The following is a 20,159-nucleotide window of genomic DNA, read 5'->3' as shown; positions in this document are numbered from 1 at the left end:
ATAGCCATCTGATGGAGAGGCTGATTCTGGGAAGGCAAAGGGGTGGCAGGTTATAGTAGATGAGCCATTGGGATGTGAATATCCTTCATAGTGCAGGGGGTTGGACTAGATAACCCATGAGGTCCATTACAACTCTATGATTCTATGATTATTTTTCCAGAACTGAAACCATGGTTTATCTGTAGCATGGTAGAGATTATGAACCAGGATTTCAGTGGTGGCATTAGTGAACAAGCCAGGAGTAGGCCACAATGTCTACATTTCTCCATTACACCATAGATAAGACTACCTGTGGTTAATACACCAACTGGAAACCATGGTTTCAAATTCTGATTGATAATACCCTACTTAAGCATCATTAAAGTACAGTCTTAAACAGAAGAAGTATTGGTTCTTATATGATGCTTTTCTCTACCAGAAGGAGTCTCAAAGCGGCTTACAATTGCTTTTCCTTTCTTCTCCCACAACAGACACCATGTGAGGTAGGTGAGGCTGAGAGAGCCCTGGTCAGAACATTGTTCAAGCTTTGAGAAACCACAGAAGTGGTACGATCATGCAGAATATGGTTGGGAAGCATAGCTGTGTACAGGCCCACCCAGGGGTCCTCCCCTTCCCACTCCCTTCAGGCCCATCATTGGCCATTTTGGGAGGGAGGGCAGGTCATATATAGTCATATCACCTAATAAATATGTAACACATTTAAAAAATATATTAAAAATAATTAAATTTCACCCATTTGGGAAACCCTTTAAGGGATGTCAAGAAACCCTTGGGTTTCATGAAACTCTGTTTGAGAAAGTGTGGTTTAGGATCACACCATTAGTATGATAGCCCATGTTTAAATTATCAAGATAACCATATACAATTGCCCATATATTTGAGTCCTTTGTTGTGGCTCTCAAAGCTCCCACCCTCCTGGATTTATGCCTACGATGTAAAATTGAACTATTCAAGATGGCTGTCCCTTTTTAAAAAAAAACATTTTTATTTTCATTTTACACAGGACTATTACAGTAATGAAAAAAAAATTCATTTTACAGAAGATAGAAAAATAGGAATGCTACAAAACACACCTACAAACTCGGCTAAAATTTTTGGAAATTATACAATACAATTTTGTTGTTGTTAGGTGCAACGTCATGTCTGACCCATCGCTACCCCATGGACAATGATCCTCCAGGCCTTCCTGTCCTCTACCATTCCCCGGAGTCCATTTAAGTTTTCACCTACTGCTTCAGTGACTCCATCCAGCCACCTCATTCTCTGTCGTCCCCTTCTTCTTTTACAATACAATACCATCTTTAACCCACTCCGCGGATTAAATAATCCGCTTTGCGCCTGCCGATTGGGCCCTCCAATTGTCAGTCTGGCCCCAACGGCCCAATAGCGTATTCTGCAATTTTTCTGAGATTATCTCTTGTAGCACCTTCGACTCAATCAGTTTCTTATATATATATACATACACCCAGGCCTTACATTTATTCTTAACCATAACCCATTTTGCCAAGAATATTCTGAGAAGGATAGATGCTGGGAAACACCCCCCCCCAGCCACAGATTCAAAAATAAAAAGGCTTTTAAAATTACAAGTTGATATATTTTAGACCTTTATTGAATGCTGAAGCCTGAGGTTTCTAGAAAGTGACATCATATGTGGTCATTAGATACTCTTCTCCTTCCTGTTTTATTGCTAATTTTAAAGGCAATCTAAAGGAGGTTTTCTTACTGATGGTTATAATCAAGCTGTTCTGATTGATGAACTGGCAATAGAACTGGGTTTGAACTAGTTTACAATCTCCAAGTCTTAACTCTAAAATAAATTAGATAAATTCATAGTGAAAGCAGTACTCTATATGGGCCCATTATGCACAGAAGGGAAGGTCTGCATTCGCGGTGGAATGGCGTCGCCTAAATTCACCGATAACGCATGGCGCTGGCTGCAACCGGCCGCAGATTTGGTGCAGGCAGCCGAAAAAGCTGTGTTAGCAAAACGTGGAAGAAAGCGGAGCTTCCTGGCAACCAGGGCTCAACCAGAAGCAGCGCTGGAATCACCGTGTGCATAATCAATTATTCTGGGTTTTGCGGCCATTGCATCCTGTCCCGTGTGTAAACGGTTTGCTTACCTTCTTCCCCCTCTGCGTTTTCCATGTGACCCGAAATCGCCGTTTCGGCGGCCGTGCATAATGGGCCTATGTATGGCTAACTATCCTTTAGAGAAGTATTAGCCATAGCCTTGTTAGCATCTATTTCCTGTTGGTATACAGAGAATGAAGCAAAGAAACTGTTTCGGACTCATAGTTGAGTACCTCTCTTCCAACCTATCCACCTTCTGATGGGGAGGGGCATAATTCTTTGGGCCATCCGTTGCTTATCACACCTTTTCCGGTTATGGGTGCAAATCTCATGTTAACTTGCAGGCTTGATACTGAAACACAAAGCAAATGATACTTTGAGAATAAAGGAATTGGAGATAAATGCAAGGCTCACGGTGGGCAAAACCAACATACTTCTGGGGGATCAGACTGAAGGAATAACCCTAAGAAGGTCTGTTTAGAATCCTTTTCAAATATTTACAATGAGTCTCCAGAAAGTGTTCTTAACACTACACTAAAAGCATTTAGGTAATTCAATATACTTCCCCCCCCCCGCACATTAGCTAGCCGGATGCTTCTAGAAAACACAGGGCAAGAACTCTTTGTCCCACAAGCAAGCAACTGGTATTTAAAAGTGTATTACTTCTGAACATTCAGGTTCCATTTAGTTATCATGGCTAACTCACTTGCATTGAACCTCATTTGGTTGCCCACTCCTCTCATACAGTTTGAAGGGTTCCATTTGGATTTTTTTAGTGGTTTGCTTGGGGTTTTGTAATTCTGTAGTTTGAAGTTTTCTGCAAAATAGGGTGCCTTTTCTACTCCACCAAAAGCATAGTTCCAAAGTAAGCACAGCTCAAAAAAAGTCAACTTGCAAGGTGCAGAGGCAAATTTATTTAAGAAAGTTCTCAGTGCATTAAAGCAGGGGTAGTCAACCTGTGGTCCTCCAGATGTTCATGGACTACAATTCCCATGAGAATTGTGAACATCTGGAGGACCACAGGTTGACTACCCCTGCATTAAAGTACCCCTGCATTAAAGTACTCCATTCAGGGAACCTGTATATATAGATGCATGCCTCCTTACATTAGAGGAGTCAAGAAAACATGTGTTATACTGTGTCAATAGTCCTATAAATATATTGAATCTCCCTGGTGAGAGCCAGCTTGGTGCACTGGTTAAAAGCAGTGGACTCTAATCTGGAGAAATGAGTTTGATTACCCTCTCTTCCCCTGAAGCCTACTGGATGTCCTTGGGCCAGTTAGAGTCCTCTTAGAACTATCTCAGCTCCACCATCCTCACAGGATATCTGTTATGGGGAGAGGAAGGGAAGGTGATTGGAAGCTGCTTTGAGATTCCAGGTAGTGAAAAGCTGGATATTAACCCCCCCCCCTCCTTTTCTTCTTCAGATGCTTTTGGCCCAAACATACAAATCTCTTTGTTAAATAAATATGCCCTTACATCCATTCTGCTTCTTTACCTCACACACCTGGGTGCAAATCATTACCAAGATGGCATTCAGATTCATTGGGATAGTTGTGACTTTTGCCCTGAAAACTCTTGTTTTATTCCTACTTTCTGCTTCCTGTTGTTCCACTTAATCCAGAATTGAAAGCCATGTAATGCCATTCATTAAGCTGAACTGAAATAACACAGAACAGTGTGCAAACTCCATGGGTCCCTGGGGTCATTGATCCATAAGAGGGCTTGCCTTCTTATTTGGTGGTACTAAATGTATTCAGGAGCCTTTTAAGTAATCCATATGTATAATGTCTGTTCAATTGTTCCTATCTACATGCTTAATAATTCGAGCTGCAGTAATGCCTTCCACCAATTTACCCAGAAAAAAATGTAAGACAAACTGATTTGTAATTCCCTTGCTCTCCCTGGATACCTTTTAAAAAATGGTTTACACTATTTATCTCCCAGGCCTTTGTTAACAAACACCTGCAGATAGGGTTCCCTCAAATAGCTATGTTTTTCTAAACAGGGGAGCTCCACATTGGAAAACATATTTCATGAGAGAGATTCCAGATAGGATATTTCAGAAGCCTGCTGTTTATAAAATCCTTGGCTAGAAAAGCACCATTAAGAAATTATATAAAGGTAAAGGTAAAGGTATCCCCTGTGCAAGCACCGGATCATGTCTGACCCTTGGGGTGACGCCCTCTAGCGTTTTCATGGCAGACTCAATACAGGGTGGTTTGCCAGTGCCTTCCCCAGTCATTACTGTTTACCCCACAGCAAGCTGGGTACTCATTTTACCGACCTCGGAAGGATGGAAGGCTGAGTCAACCTTGAGCCGGCTGCTGAGACTGAACTCCCAGCCTCATGGACAGACAGCTTCAGACAGCATTTCTGCTGCCTTACCACCCTGTCCCACAAGAGGCTCTTTAAGAAATTATATATTTTAAAAATGGGAATAGTGCTAGGGAACTGGATCTCTGTAGTCTGGAGATGAATTATAATTCCAGGGGAGCCCCAGGTCTCACCCAGAGAATGGCATCCCTTTCACAGAAATATGCTTCTTGCTCCTTCCAGTGAAATCAAACACAGCAGGTAAGATGTCCTAGTGTTGAATGCTACCACATGTTTTGTTATACCACAGTTCTGTCCCATGGTATAGTATTTTTTTTTCTCACTGGGGACATGGGGTGGTGAGGTTATCACTTTCCTTTGGTGGTTTCCTGTCATCTGGGACAGGAAATAAACTTTATTCTTCTTCTCCCAACCATGTTGTATTTGCAAATTGTTTATTTTCTCAAATAGGACCATTTTGTCAAATAGGAATCTCAAACCTGTGCCTTCGGTCTCTATGTCCTGTCCATAAAGGAAGAAGTTCAGAACCGGATGTTGAGTAAAGACAGAATGGAATGGTACAATGACTTTCATCATCTCGGCTAGGATCGTGCTGCGATCTAACCTAACACAACTGGTTATTTTCTATGTATAACAAGGTACCCTTGTTCTTGTTGCATTTCATTTTTTATTCTTACCCTTCCAGTTACACTCTGGTGTGTTTAAAAAGAGGCACCTTCTTTGTCCTTCCTGGACCTTTTCTATAAGTGAGATCAAAAGAGAGGATAAAGAAAGCTAACAGGTCATTAACCATGGATAATTAATGCTTGGGAAAACAATGCTTGGGAAAACAAATCCCTATTCTTACCAAGCAAGGATAGCTCTTTAATCCTGAACCTCTGAAAATCACAATCCTCTCCTATGTGGTAGAAGCTGAAATGTCAACTATAGCTGCACAATATTACAGCCTTAGAAATCGCTGCTAGGGGCCTAGTAAATGAGAGCACAAATACTAGGTCTAAGTGACATTATGTGCAGCTAGTATTTTGAGCTACTTTTTTAAAAGTTGCATTTTAAATTATTTTCTTATTTTAAGTTTAAAGGTTAATAAGCTTCTTTAGAATGCACATGGAGTAACATCCAGTTTGCCAGAGAAATTTAATTTGATTGCTGGAACTAAGCTGCAAACCTAGGATAAAAGCATGGCCACGAATAACCGTGACTGCCAGTTGATGCCATGGAGGGGGGGCTAGCAGGACGTGGCTGTGTCCTGGCCAGTGGCTTCAGGTGTGCTGCAGTGGCATGCTCGGCACTGGCGAGGCAGGGCTATTGGGTGCCTAATTAAGGTGCCACGTGTAAGGGCCCTGCCAAGCCAGCCCTCCAGCTGGAGCCTTGTGGGTGCATAATATAAGCTGTGGCCTTGTTATTGCCCAAACTGAGCTGCATCTTGCTTGTCCATATGCCCTCCTGCCAACCAACTGGTAGGCAATGTTTACCATTTTTCATGATCCCATGCAGTTGCCTCCCTTTTAGTTGTGTCATGCCGCCTCTCTCTAACAGTTTTTCTGGAGTTCAGACTTGCAGGAGATTTCCTCTTTCCACTGGCTTTTCTCCTCCTTGAAAGGTTTCTGCCTCCCTTCTTCTATCCTGTCCACTTTGTTTTCCCTTCTCTGTTGTTTATTTACCCTGGCATTTTCAAAAGATCTCAAGGGGACCAAATACTCAATTCCCTTAAAATTCAGTAGAGACTTGGAAAAGCAGGTTGCTTGTTGACTTTGAAAGCCCAAGCTTTGATGTTGAAAAAAAAATCTATTACTTAACATTCTGCAGTGTTTTACATAGGAAAGGAAAAACCATACCTATCAAGAGGCTTTATTACTGAATAGATTATGAAGAGATCTTCAGACCTCACTTGAAATAATCTGTGGCAGAAATATAGAACCATATTTGTCTCTGGTCATTTCCACTTCTTAGAAAATATCTCAGGATAAAGCTATTTTAAGGTAAACCTAATGCCGAGACCTCAAGGGTGTTGACTATATAGCTATACTCCCATTTGTGCTAAGATTCTTTCCTTGGATCTGTCAACAGAAGTCTAGTTGTGGTCATATTTGATTTCCATTTATGGTATGTAATTTTCCCAACTCCAGATTGGGAAATTCCTGGAGATTTCAGATGGAACCTGAGGAAGGCAGGATTTGGGGAGGGAAGAGATCTCAGCAGGGTATAATGCCATAGATGCCATCCTCCAAGGCAGCCATTTTCTCCAGGGGAACTGATTTCTGTAGTCTGGAGACCAGTTGTAATTCTAGAGTACTGCCAGGCTCCACTGGACGTTGGTTACCCTAATTTGGCGCAACTACATAACTGTCTTTCCTCTTTAGTCTTTGGAGCCAAAGCAGGTACAATGCTAGGGATCTATAGATGAGGCACTCATCTAAACCTAAACTTTGCCCTAACCCTAAAATTAACTCTGATATCCTTAATTGTTTACATATTGTTTACATGTAAAAGAATGTTAAAAACAGCCTTTCACTTGATGGGCTTTCCTAAACATGACTCTTCCATAGCCCTTACGCTCCTGCAGAAACTTACCACACCCCAACCTAAACCACTACTAAATTAACCCTAACCACAAAGTTTTCCCTAAGACGAATCCATATCTTTTAAATACATTTCTACTTCTAAAAGAATTTAAGAAGATATCTTGGAGCAACAATAATAGGGACCGCAGGACAGAGAAGACTGACCCATCTCTCCCTGCTTGCTTTGCTGCATTTTACAAGAAGGCAGGCAGGCAAGGGGACATTCTGTTCTGCCACGAACACTGGTGTTATCAGTGTTGTGCTATTATCAGTGTTGTGGCTATGTACAGAGATTGTATCATTGTTTCTTACCCCAGTTTTTTCATTCTTGGCTGAAGCAGTAGTTATAAACATAACGGAAAGAAAATGTGCAACCAGTATGCTTAGTTTGAAGATCAGTCTGCCTGGAAATGGGGGGGAAATGGGATATGGACATCTTAGTTCTTACTGGCATCCAGGCGATTTCAGTAGAAAAGGCTCAGCACAGCACCTGGGGCAAAATATGCAAAATTATCTCAGGAAAAAAAACTGCCGGGAGAGGTTAATTTCAATCTTTCTTGGAAGCTCATGTTCTACAAAGTCATCAGGCCCTGGAAAGGATCCAAGTGGAAAGAGAAGAGATTAAAAGGACTGGATAAAATAATTGACTGGGATAAAGAAACAGAGCAGCATTAGGAGACTCAAGTATGCAGTGCTCTGGGGCAATTGCACAGTTGACAAAATAAGATGAAGGGGGGGCACAGCAATAATTTACAGCTGATTCTCCCATGTTTTCTCCAATTTTCTGTGGAGGCAGAAATGCCATCTTACAGTGCAATACTAAGCAGAGATAATCTGTTGTGAGAGATCAGAATGTTGGTTGTTCAGGGAACTTAGACAATTTGCAGCTCACCTTCTGTGAGGGAAGTGAAAGTTGCTATTTTGCTGGGGGTTAGAAGGGTGGAGAATATACAATGTATTAAGAAACTGTAGCCTGATGGGAGGCTTGAGTGAAAATGAAGTTTGAGGAAAGGGGCAGAGGAGAGGGGTCTGAATCCAAGAAGAAGGTGCTAATCAGCTAGGGGCCTTAAAAATTCGAAGTAAGAGTAATTTGGCAAATGCCTCCTCACTGGCAGTCAGTCCTCAAGCAACGGCTGAACAAATACTTGTCAGGAATGATCCTGCACTGAGAAGGGGTCGCACTACATGGTCTGTAACGAATGGCTTCTTCCAGCTCTATGCCTATAAGTGATAGTTATAAAGAGCCAAGGAAAAGATAAGACTTGGCAGTACTATAGTCTATAGGCAAAGGCACCATTGCTAGGAAGGAAAAGACCCATAAATGGGCATCATGGTGCTGGGATTGAAGCCTAATCCCTGGCAAGAGAATTCTGCCCATCCACAGCACAGCAGGAGAAACAGGGTTGACTTTGACAGATGAATATGAATTAGCCAGCCAGATCTTGGACATTGGCAGAATGAATTTTATGTGCTATCCTGCCTTGTCCTAGTCATGCTGGGCAAGGCAAGGAAAAGGAGGCAAGGGATGTGTAGAATGTGGGACTGGAAGGGAACAAAGGAAGGGATGAACAGACAGGTCAGAGATATCATGGTAAGGAGCTATCAAAGTCAGAGATCAGGCTAGGAAGGAAGAAAATGGAAGAAGCACCGCGGTCTGGGGGGAGAGAACAGGAAAAGAGAGAGTTCTTGGGAAATTTGCATGACCCAGGAGTGACCCATTGTAGTCCTCTCAGCACCAAAGAGCCCACATGCCAGAGGGGAAAAGTCAAGAAGAGCACGTGATGCAGCCCTATACTAAGCCCACTTCACTTCCCTATGTCCATCCTATGTGCCCACACACCTTTCCATGGCCACCATCGTCACAGTAAGGGTAGCAGGCTTCTTTAAAGAGATGCTGAAAACAGCTGGTAATACACTGCAATTTTCCTTCCATCATAATTGCGGCTTGACTTGAAGAGATAAAGAATGGAATGTGAACCAGAAAGGGTGACACAGCCGGGGATGACTCAGTGCTCTGTTTGTTTATTTATTTCAAACATTTATAGCCCAGCCTCCCCATGCAATGATATGTGAGGCAGTTTCAGACATTATATAAAACAACAGAAGACAATAGCTGAACAGCCACCGCCAAAAAAAGGTATAATTACTAGCATCAGATCAAAATCTTACTAGGACCTATTCTGCACACATAGGATAATGCATTTTCAATGCACTTTCGAAGTAGATTTTCCTGTTCCGCACAGGAAAATCCAGCTGGCAAAGCAAATTGAAAGTGCATTATCCTTTATGTGCGGAATGGGCCTAGGGCTAAAAGCACCCAGTAGGGGTGTCATTTTCCATTGATAAATTGTTGTATAATCATAACCCCTTATGGCTGCTGTTTAGGGGTAAAATAACACTACAGATATCCAGCCACAGAATTCCAGCATCAGGCATAGCTTGGCCAAGAGTATTTGAGAGATAGATGGTTTTCTGCAGGCCACTGCTGTTTTGCTTTCTTGGTGTTAGGAGTTATTGCTGACCTGCAATTTTGTTGTGGGGGAAAAACTTTAATTAACCCAATTGGCTTTGAAGGAGCTAAAGTTTCCATAAGTATTTCAACGAGGTAAAGATAACATTGAGATTGAATAGCTACCTAAAGCTCCTGGAGTTTTCAACCAAAAATGTGCTCATCAGAGCAGCTCAACCTATGGGAATGGCAAGGTCAGCAGGGGACTGGCTCTTCCTTGCAGGAAAGTCAATTGACTGTTCCCTGACATATGTGACAGAGGAAGGTGTTTGCTGAGGAAGATATTCCCCCTGCTGATTCTTGAAAAAGAAAGAAAATTCATTGGGAGAAAGTAAAAGTCTCAAGAAAACATCACCTCCTGTCTAGGAAGTTCTAGTTTTTCCTGAGTAACTTGGGGCCGGGGATGCTAGTGCTATTATGGGGCATGAGAAACATTTAACCTCTGTGGGCTCCAGTCTACAGATTTCAGTTCAGCTCCATCTCTGCCTACTCAGTTTGCAGAAACTGCTATATCTATCGCAGTTATGTGTGTACGGATACAGTGGTCTCTTTCTCAGTTCTGATCCATGTTTTGGTGAATTGGGTGCACATCAGGCATCTTAAGAGCAATAATTTTCATTTTTACCTGGCATTTTTGCTAGAACACCCACTTTCCTCCTTTCTTCCATCACACTTCACATCCTAATCCTGTTATTTTATGTGAACATTTCTAAGGCTGTGTGTCCTTTATACATTTGTCTATCAGTATTAATGGGAACAGCCCAATAAAGTGGAGACTGGACTCAAAGCAACATGCAGAACATGCAGTAAGAACATAAAAAGAGACCAATTATCTACCTAGTCAATCATCCTGTTCTTTCAGAGAGGTTGGCCAGATGACCCAGAAATCCCGCAGTAGAGACACAGCAGTAAAACTTTTGGCAGTTTTGCTTATCTAAAACTCACATTTGCTTTGTTGTCTTCTCATTATTTGCATGATATTGCCACTTTTTATAGTTATCTTGCCTTTGATAACTTCCATGATTTTGGCTGCAGTCCTAAAAACACTTTCCTGGTAGTAAGCTCCGCAGAACAAACTGGGAGTTGCTATTGCATAGGTTTGTGAGGACTGCTGTCCTTTTGTTATTGTTGTTGTTAGCCTCACTGGGATTTTCTTAGTTTTGGCAGTAATGTTTGCGATGTGTGGTAGGCATTCTATCTGAGTTTCAAATATTATGGATTTTGTCTTTGGAATGCCTCCCCCCCCCCTTGGCTCACTGGCACCTGCTTTATTGTCACTTAGATGCCACTACTGATATAAGCATGGATTGGTTTTGATTGATCAGCAGCCTGAATAGTCCAGTTTGAACTGAGCTTATTAGGACTTGGGGGATAAGAAAGATTGGATGGGAGATCACCAAGGAAGACTGGGGTTGCTATGTAGAGCAGTGGTCCGCAACCTTTTCTAGGCTGTGGACTGCCACCGGCGGGGAGGGTGATTGCCCAACCGTGCATGCCATGCATACGCAGCACTCCCTCGCATGCCACACATGCGTGGCGCTCCCACGCATGCCACGCATGTGCAGCACTCCTGCACATGTGCACATGCGTGACCAGGTCACGCATACGTGTTTGCGCCATGCACGGCCACAAATGCGCATGCGCAGCACTCCCAACCACCGATAGAGGGCAGCACTGGCAAATCAGTTTTGCTCCACTCATGTCTGGAGCACCACATGAACAGCATCACCATGAGTCAGTGGTGCCATCAAGGCACATTGTTCTGCTGTTGGTTTCTCATCTTACTCTATTTCTTTTTTTACTTTGTGTGCGACCTCAAGCAGGTCTATGGGGAGAGAGCACATATATATATGTATATATATATATAACTTGCAAGCATCCTGAAGATACTGATCCTCTTTAGTCTTCTTTTCAACTTCCTTTAATCTAATCCCCTCCTTTCTAAGAAATGAGATCTGGTAGTGTTGAAGAAGTTCCTGACAGAGCAGTTTTTCAGTGGAACAGGGTTCCTCGGGAGGTGGTGGGTTCTCCATCTTTGGAGATTTTTAAACAGAGGCTAGATAGCCATCTGACAGAGAGGCTGATTTTGTGAAGGCTCAAGGGGGTGGCAGGTTATAGTGGATGAGCAGTAGGGCTGTGAATATCCTGCATGACTTCCAACTCTATGATTCTATGAAACCCAATCAGAACACTAAAATAGCATAAAATGTTCAGCAGCTTAAAACAAATATCTTAAAAAGACTTCTGAGGATAAAAGCAGACTATTAAAATGATGTCCAAACCTAACCCCTTAATGAAAAACCTGAGTAAAAAGAAACACTTTGACTTGGTGCCTAAAAGAGAGTCAGGTAAGTGCCAGAGAGGCCTCGGCCTTCTCTAGGCAAGGTTTTATATGGAGGAGTGGGGAATCAAGCCCTGTTCTCCAGATTTTTCACTGCTGCTAACCACTACACTATACCGGAAGAACTTGGCTGATGGGTTGGACTTTATAGGAGGGGGTGCTACTTCATATTTCCTGACCCCAAGCCATTTACAGTGAAATCCTAATACATTTACTCAGAATCCTACTGAAGTCTATTCAGTGGAGTCCATTCCCAGGAAAGTGGGTTGTTAAAGGCTTGCATTCTCAATGCCTTAAAGATAGAATTGTGTTGTGCCCAGAAACAGATTGTGCCTCTATGTTACTTGACAATGTTACTACATAGATAAAATAGTTTCTCTCATAGATCTAGAATTATGTTTTTAAGCATGAATGGCCTCTTTCAAGGTTTATGGTGAAGGTTGCTAAGCTACAGGTTGGATATAGAAAATACCGATATTTAACTGGACAGCAAATAGCGTAGACCAAAAGCACAAACCTGCTTATCTGAAGTACTATGAGTGCAACAGTCTAGGTAGAGTCTTATGACTTCTGACTAAAATATCATCCCCTGAGATATATCATAGAAGTAGACCTCTAAATGCCTGTTTCTTCCCCAATAATGGCCCTTTGGGCTATATCACTAAAGGGAGCAGACTCTCAGTTCAAGATCTTACTCCTACTCTCTGTATGTGTTGTCTTCCCTGCCTCATAGAATGCTCCTTCTTGTTCAGTAGTGTTCCTCTTAGGTAATGTTACTTAAGCATTTAGGCACACTGAGTTACAGTTCAGCTTGCAGAATTTTAGAAGTATAAAGCTTTTAACTACAAAACAGTTATTGCATTGGTAAAACTCAGAGACACAAGCATCAACAAATACAAGCAATTTAGGAAAGAAAACCACAGAAGGGTGTAATTCTAATTTATTTGCTGTGGCTCTGCATCGATTGTAGTTTGCTGAGCCATCCCTAAAGGATTTAAAAATTCACTTAGCTAAGAATCAGCATCCATATACTCACCACTGGATTGGAGCTATGATGGACAGAACTTTCTCCAGACAGGTGAAAATTCCCTTAAGAAAGGGCAAACTTTTTTTTAAGTTAATTATTGGAATTTTTCGTTGGGACTCTGTCACTCAGTGACTTGTATGTGCATGTATGCCTTATTATTATTATTATTATTATTATTATTATTATTATTATTATTATTATTATTTCAATTTAGAAGAAGAAGAAGAGTAGAAGAAGAGTTGGTTCTTATATGCCGCTTTTCCCTACCCGAAGGAGGCTCAAAGCGGCTTACAGTCGCCTTCCCATTTATTCCCTGCCAGTCCCTGATGGCTCATGGCAGGTTACAACAGCTGAGTAAAAAATCCCCTAAAACCCCCAATTAAAATCCCAGAATAAAAATACACATTAATTAATCAACCACAAAAAGATATACGGCAGAAAAAAACAATGCCTCAAATCTCAATTATCCCAACATCTTAAGGAGGAGTGGGACAGAAAAGTCATCTTTGAAAGTGGACATAAAGATGTTTCTCAGCTATCAAGATTTACCTGGGCTTTTATTTGTATGAAATTCTATAGAGCTACAGAAGGAAGTGATTGTAGAAGCAATGGGAATGGGAAAAATCCCTTCTCCACAATACATTTGCAGTCCCTCAGCATGTGGTAATACTATGCATGCTCTGATGTCATTCTTGGTGTCAGTTAGGAGTTTCCAGATAGTTTAGAAACCAAGAAAGCATTTTTCCAAGTACTCCAACTGTGCTGGTAGGTGACTTGCAATCTTCCTTTGTCAGGTAAAGAGCAAAGCGTATTGGTGGGCATGGGACAGTTGTGTAACAGGATTTGGAGATGGCAAGTGTGCAGAATGATTATAAGCATGTTGAATTGGACTTTGAATAAACGTTTGCTGATTTCTAAGAGACTTACTCCCACATAACTTTTCTCAGGATAGTCACTGAACGCAAGTCATCATCAGACTTGCAAAACTTATGATATGAGTGAAGACTCACCATCAAATTTCAGAAGGGCTTCCAAAGGATAAGTTCACAGGGTTGGATATCCTAGTTGGACACTCGGTCTAAGTAACCTAGTCCTGGCTTCTCTTCTACCGCAGGTGGTCTCCTTTCCATCTTTCTCGTTTTTCACTCATCTCTCTTACGCCATAAGATAGCAGATTTAAGCGGAGCTGTGTTGGCGCTACTTACTGGGCAGGCAGCTTCGCAGCCTCTGTGTGAGAGTCATATCCAGCATTATCAGCATTATGATCTGGGTTCCTGGCAGACCTCACAGTCAATATCTAGGTGATTAAAATGCCCTTGTGATTAAAGATCTAACTTTCACACAGCCCTCTAATTTCTGGTCTAGGCTGTCCAAATGCCCCACAGGTATGTCAGGCTAGGCAAGAGCCACCTGAGTCCTGAAATTGATTTTATGGTATATATGGTCAGTGTTCTGATTTTACTGTATTGGTTAGCGAAATGATTTCATATTAAATTGTGGTATTACATAGATATTATGTTCAAGTTTCCTGAAAAGTTTATGGCTCGGAATTGAGAAATATCATTTAGCAAAAATAGGGGTTTAGTTACCTTTTCAGTGTCCCTATTCCCACTCAAACCATAAATCACATATTGTCATGTGTTCATGAGCCAGTTTGGTGTAGTGGTTAGGAGTGCGGACTTCTAATTTGGCATGCCAGGTTTGATTCTGCACTCCCCCACATGCAGCCAGCTTGGGCTCGCCACAGCACTGATAAAACTTTTCTGACCAAGCAGTAATATCAGGGCTCTCTCAGCCTCACCCACCCCACAGGGTGTCTGTTGTGGGGAGAGGAAAGGGAAAGTGACTGTAAGCCGCTTTGAGCCTCCTTTGAGTAGGGAAAAGCAGCATATGGCCCATTATGCACGGCCGCCGTAATGGTGATTTCGGGTCACATGGAAAACATGGAGGGGAAAGACGTGAAGCACACCGGTTATACACGGGGTGAGGCACGACGGCGGCAAAACCCAGAGTAACCGATTATGCACGCGGCGATCCCGGCGCCACTTCTGGTTGCGCCCCGGTCATCCGGAAGCTGCGCTTTCTTCTGCGTTTCGCTAACGCGGCTTTTTCGGTGGCATGCCCCGAAGCTGCAGCCGGTTGCAGCCGGCACAGTGCGTTATCGGTGATTTTAGTCGCCGCCGTTCCACCCTGAATGTGCGTTATTCCCCCCGTGCATAATGGGTCTATAAGAAGCTACTCTTCTTCTTCATAATTGGCCATATATCAGAAGCGCTATTAAAAATAAATAGGAAAGGTATTGTGGCATGCTCCCTGTTCCCGTAAGGTTTGACGTTTCCTGGGGTGAAAGACCAATGAACACTTAAGAGCCCTTTGCAATAATTGCTTCATTTATAAATGTACAAGCAGAGCATTGAGAAGGCAAATATGTTCATATAATCAGAAAGCACAACCTGTATCAGCTACCCAGACAGCAATTTGTTCAGCTCTTCCAATCTGTATCTTCCATTCCGGAGAACTGAAACTCGGTCTGTCTTTCCAATTTACCCCTGGCAAGATTTCCCCCCTGCTTCTTCTGAAGAAGTATCTCCTCCTGCTGAACTATCTCGGGAGAGTCTCCCAGTTGTCAAGAAGTTTTTCTAATCTAATTTCTCTAGCTCTCACTGATGAGCTACCAGCCAGCCAACAGCAGCACAAAGGAATGTATGATTTCTTTCGGCTGAAAAGTTCGAACACGCTTTGTGCAAAGGCAGAACTTGTTTCTCCAACTTATTCCTGACCATCTGGTTTTCACATCAAAAACAAAGTCTTTCTGGGGGAAAAGGAGTTTGTGCTTGTGTCAGCAAGCTCCTAAAAACCCAACCAGAAACAGGATAACCATTTTGTGGAATATGACAAAGTGTAACTGATTTTCATGTGTTGTGTGCAAGGATCTATCCATTAAACATTAGTGAGCATTAAATATTTTCAAACTCCCCATGTAATTGTTGAAAATGGACCACTTAGCTACCTGTTGTTCTAAGCTGAATAGCCTAGAGCAGGGGTAGTCAACCCGTGGTCCTCCAGATGTCCATGGACTACAATTCCCATGAGCCCCTGCCAGCAAAGGCACTTTCCACCACCACAAGTGATGGTGACCATAAACAACTGGGGGAGAGGGTCAGGAAGTCAGATTCCCATTTGAAAGAATTACTCAATATGGAGTAAAAACGGTGGAGCTTTAGGTGCTGGCTAACTTAAAAAAAAAAAGAAACTTGCTTATTCTTCTCTTGTTCAGCCACCTCTCTCAGAAGGCAAAGTCATCTTTTGAAACATTTGCTCTGTCAAGGCAGCTGTGCTTTTGCTGAGCCCAAATTATATCTGCAGTAGGAAGGGAAATAGCACTGTATTTCCATCTCCCTCACAGACTGGAGTCTGTCCAAAGTCTTTGTGGCAGGAATTTATATCAGTGGGGATGCTGGAGTACTTTCACTGGTTGATTTCAAAGTGTTATCCGATGAATTGGTATGATTTGTTTATTAACTCTATAATAGCAGATCAAAGTGTGATTTTTCATTGCATTTAGTGGGCAACGGAAGAGGTTCAGCACAGATCTTGATAGCAGCCTGTGCTGCCCAATACAGGTGTAGTCATGCACAGACTAATTGCCTGAGATGGTAGGGGTGGAGGGCTGGTTGTTCCTATCTGCATTGCCAGTGGGATGGAGAGGAACATCCGCAGACAAGTTTTGTATTGTGGACAACGCTAGCAGCGGGTGGCTCACATCAGGATGTGCATTGGATCTATATTCAATATGCAATTGAGCGCTGCCTGTTCATCTGAGTTTGTGTACAAAATCCACCTGCTTCCTAACAAGAATCTCCTTTTCTGGATTAACAGTGCATTCCTAGATTGAACAACACCCTTCTAAGTTGATTGAAGATTGCACTGAAAGTCATGTTAGTCTGTCTTATCCATTTAGGAATTCTATTTGAGATTATTCTATCCTTTTCCCCTTGTGTCCAGTATTATTTAGTTCAGGGTGCAGCATCCCCAGAAGATCACCTACAGCTGGTTAATTTTTGAAAACTGGTAGTAACTGATAGTAGAAAAGTGTTCTGATAGTAAACTGATAGTTAAAAGGTGTTTCTAGTCTGAGTCTCTCTTCCATTGGCTGAACCAAACATCTGGCCAACTACAAGCATCTTTTTCCTAATTCACAGTTATAGTAACTGTGAACTCCTGTAGGGAGGCATCAGTATGAAAACAAGGGTTGTAAATGCTCAGTCTTACATATATTTTCTCAGAAGTATGTCCCATGGCCATGGGGTAGAAATGATGTTGGTCACCTTGATGGATGACCTCCGATGACAGCTGAATCGAGGTGGATCGGCCATACTTCTGTTACTTAATCTGTTGGCCATGTTTGATGAGGTCGATCATGAGTAATTGGTTCACTGCCTTGTGTGACCTGGGATTTGGAGGACAGCCCTCCAGTGGCTGTGCTTCTTTCTCCAGAACAGGACACAGAGGGTGACTATGGGGGAAGAGTTATTGGATCCCTACCAACTCCTTTGTGTGGTCCCACAGGGGGTGGCACTCCCCCCACACACACACCTTAACATCTTTATGCACCTTCTGGCCCAGTTGGTTCAGTGCTATGGGCTGGGTTGTCACCAGTATGCAGATGACACCTAGCTCTATCTCCTCATGGACGGTCACCCGGACTCCCCCCCCCCAAATACATTCCCCAGATATTTGGAAGTGGTCACTGGATGGTTAGAGCAGAGTCACCTGAAACTCAACCCTTCCAAGATGGAGGTCCTGTGGCTGGGCAGAAAGGCGGCTGGACAGGAAATGCATTTATCTACCTTGGCTGGGTGCAGCTTGAGATTGCTTTGGCCCAGAAATTAGAGCTGCTACAAAACATAGCTGCCAGGGTCCTCACGGGTACATCTTGAAAGGCCCATATCCAGCCTGTGCTAAGGCAGCTGCATTGGTTGCCAGTTGCAGCCCAGATCAGATTCAAGGTTTTGGCACTAACCTTTAAAGCCATCCATGGCTTGGGCCCTGCCTATATGAGGGATATGTCTCCTTATGCCCCCCACAGAGTTCTTTGCTCTGTGGGTGCAAATCTACTTGTGGTTCCTGGCCCCAGGGAAGCATGCCTGGCCTCAACCCGGGGCCTTTTCAGTGCTGTCCCCAACTTGTGGAATAAGCTCCCAGAAGAGCTTATTCTGGGGAACTGCCTAAGTTCCACAGGGCATGTAAAATGGAGCTCTTCCACTGGTCTTTGGTTGTAGCCAGGGTCAGGAGCAACTCAAGCCCTCCTCCAGACAATGATGTACCATCAGATGAACCCCCACCATGTGGTGATGGGCTGAAGATCGGGGAGGATTGGGGACTATGCTGCTGTCTTGCATTAAGCTTTTAAGGGGTTGATTAGTTTTATACGGTTTTAGTGGGGTTTTCACTGATTTATATGTGAGCTGCCACAAGTCCTCAGAAAGTGGCAGGAAATAAGTCGAAAGAAAGAAAGAAAGAAAGAAAGAAAGAAAGAAAGAAAGAAAGAAAGAAAGAAAGAAAGAAAGAAAGAAAGAAAGAAAGAAAGAAAGAAAGAAAGAAAGAAAGAAAGAAAGAAAGAAAGAAAGAAAGAAAGAAGCATTGTTCTGACTGGACATAGCAGCTGTCTTCTGCATCATGCTGTCCTTAAATCCCATGGATGTTATTGTTCTGATAACCGTGAACTCAATGTGGTAAAGAGCAGCAGACTCTAATCTGGAGAAGAAGATGATGAAGAAGAACGGGAAAATGAACTGGATTTTTGTATAAATCTCTCCAGAATAAGGCCAACACAACATAAGAAGAGAAATGTGCATAACAGCGGCAGGACGGATGGGTCCAACCAGTTAAAGAAGAAGGGAAGAAGAGCTCTTTTTTGTACCCTGCTTTTCACTATCTGAAGAACTATCAAAGCAGCTTACAGTCACCTACTCTTCCTCCCCCCACAACAGACACCCTGTGATATAGGTGAGGTTGAGGAAGCTCTGAGAGAACTGTGACTGGCCCAAGGTCCCCCAGCTGGCTGCACGCTGCAGAGTGGGGAATCAAACCCAGTTCTCCAGATTAGAGGCCATAGCTCTTAACCACTACACCAAGCCCCTTCACTCATCCACATGAAGTCTACGAGGTGACCTTTGGCCAGTCACAGTTCTCTCAGAACTCTCTCAGCCCCACCTGCCTCACAGATAGGCCACCCTAAGTGGGGAGAGAAAGGGAAAGGTGATTGTAATCTGCTTTGAGACTCCTTAGGATAGAAAAAAGCAGGTCATAAAAAACAACTCCTCTTCTTACTTCTCCCCAGTCTGTTCGGGACTATGGCCACAGCAACAGACTGACTTTGTAGTTAAGCTACATTGGAGGGGGAAGGAGGGGGAGTTCCTTGGAGGCTAATTTTGGGTTCCTCAGAGAGAATATCATTAATAGCAGGCTGCCTTCTTACTTGAGAAATGGCTTGCCCTTTATTTCGAATCTTCAGCAATGACCATCTGCCAGCAGGAATCTGTTAGGTTCTCAGGTGTGCTCTCTGTTCATGTGAAATGTACAGGCCTGGCTAGACTCGGCATGAATTGATGATGAGCCCTGCAACATTTCACTAAGCACTTTGCAGTATGCAGGGCTTTAATGGAAGACAAATTGACACAGAAAGCAGGAGACCTGAAAAGCACTGCTGTGCAGTATAGCATGCTTGTTGAGGGGAAGGAGCTGTGAAAATTAGTGTAAAGATATTTTGAAGGCAATCTCTTTGCGGCTGTTTTATCACCGTTGCTTGGTCACTCCTTCATTCTCACTCGCACAACTACAAATAGATACAAGCCATCCAACTCATTCTAGGGATTTCTCCTCTCTAGCAATAGATAATTGGGGCAGTTGTGTGTGAGGGCTTGATGTTCCAGCCACTTTGGAGTACAGGAGGGACAAATGGAAGCACTACTTCATGCAGAGAGTGATCAAAATGTGGAATTTGTGGCCAGAGCATTTAGGGATGACTAACGGTAATGACTGGGGAAGGCACTGGCAAACCACCCCGTATTGAGTCATGAGCCATGAAAACGCTAGAGGGCGTCACCCCAAGGGTCAGGCATGACTCGGTGCTTGCACAGGGGATACCTTTACCTTTTTACAGGAATAAACAACTTTAAAAGGAAATTAGAATCATGGAGGATACGTCTATCAGTGGGTACTAGCTATGGTGACTGAAGGGAACGTTTATATTCAGAGGCACTAAAAATCTGAATTCTAGAGGCAGGAGGCAACATCAGGGCTT

The sequence above is a fragment of the Paroedura picta genome, chromosome 4 (assembly GCF_049243985.1).
Source record: "Paroedura picta isolate Pp20150507F chromosome 4, Ppicta_v3.0, whole genome shotgun sequence".
NCBI classification, from domain to species: Eukaryota; Metazoa; Chordata; class Lepidosauria; order Squamata; family Gekkonidae; genus Paroedura; species Paroedura picta.
The sequence above is the reverse complement of the archived record's forward strand: the minus strand, read 5'-3'. Positions refer to the sequence as shown.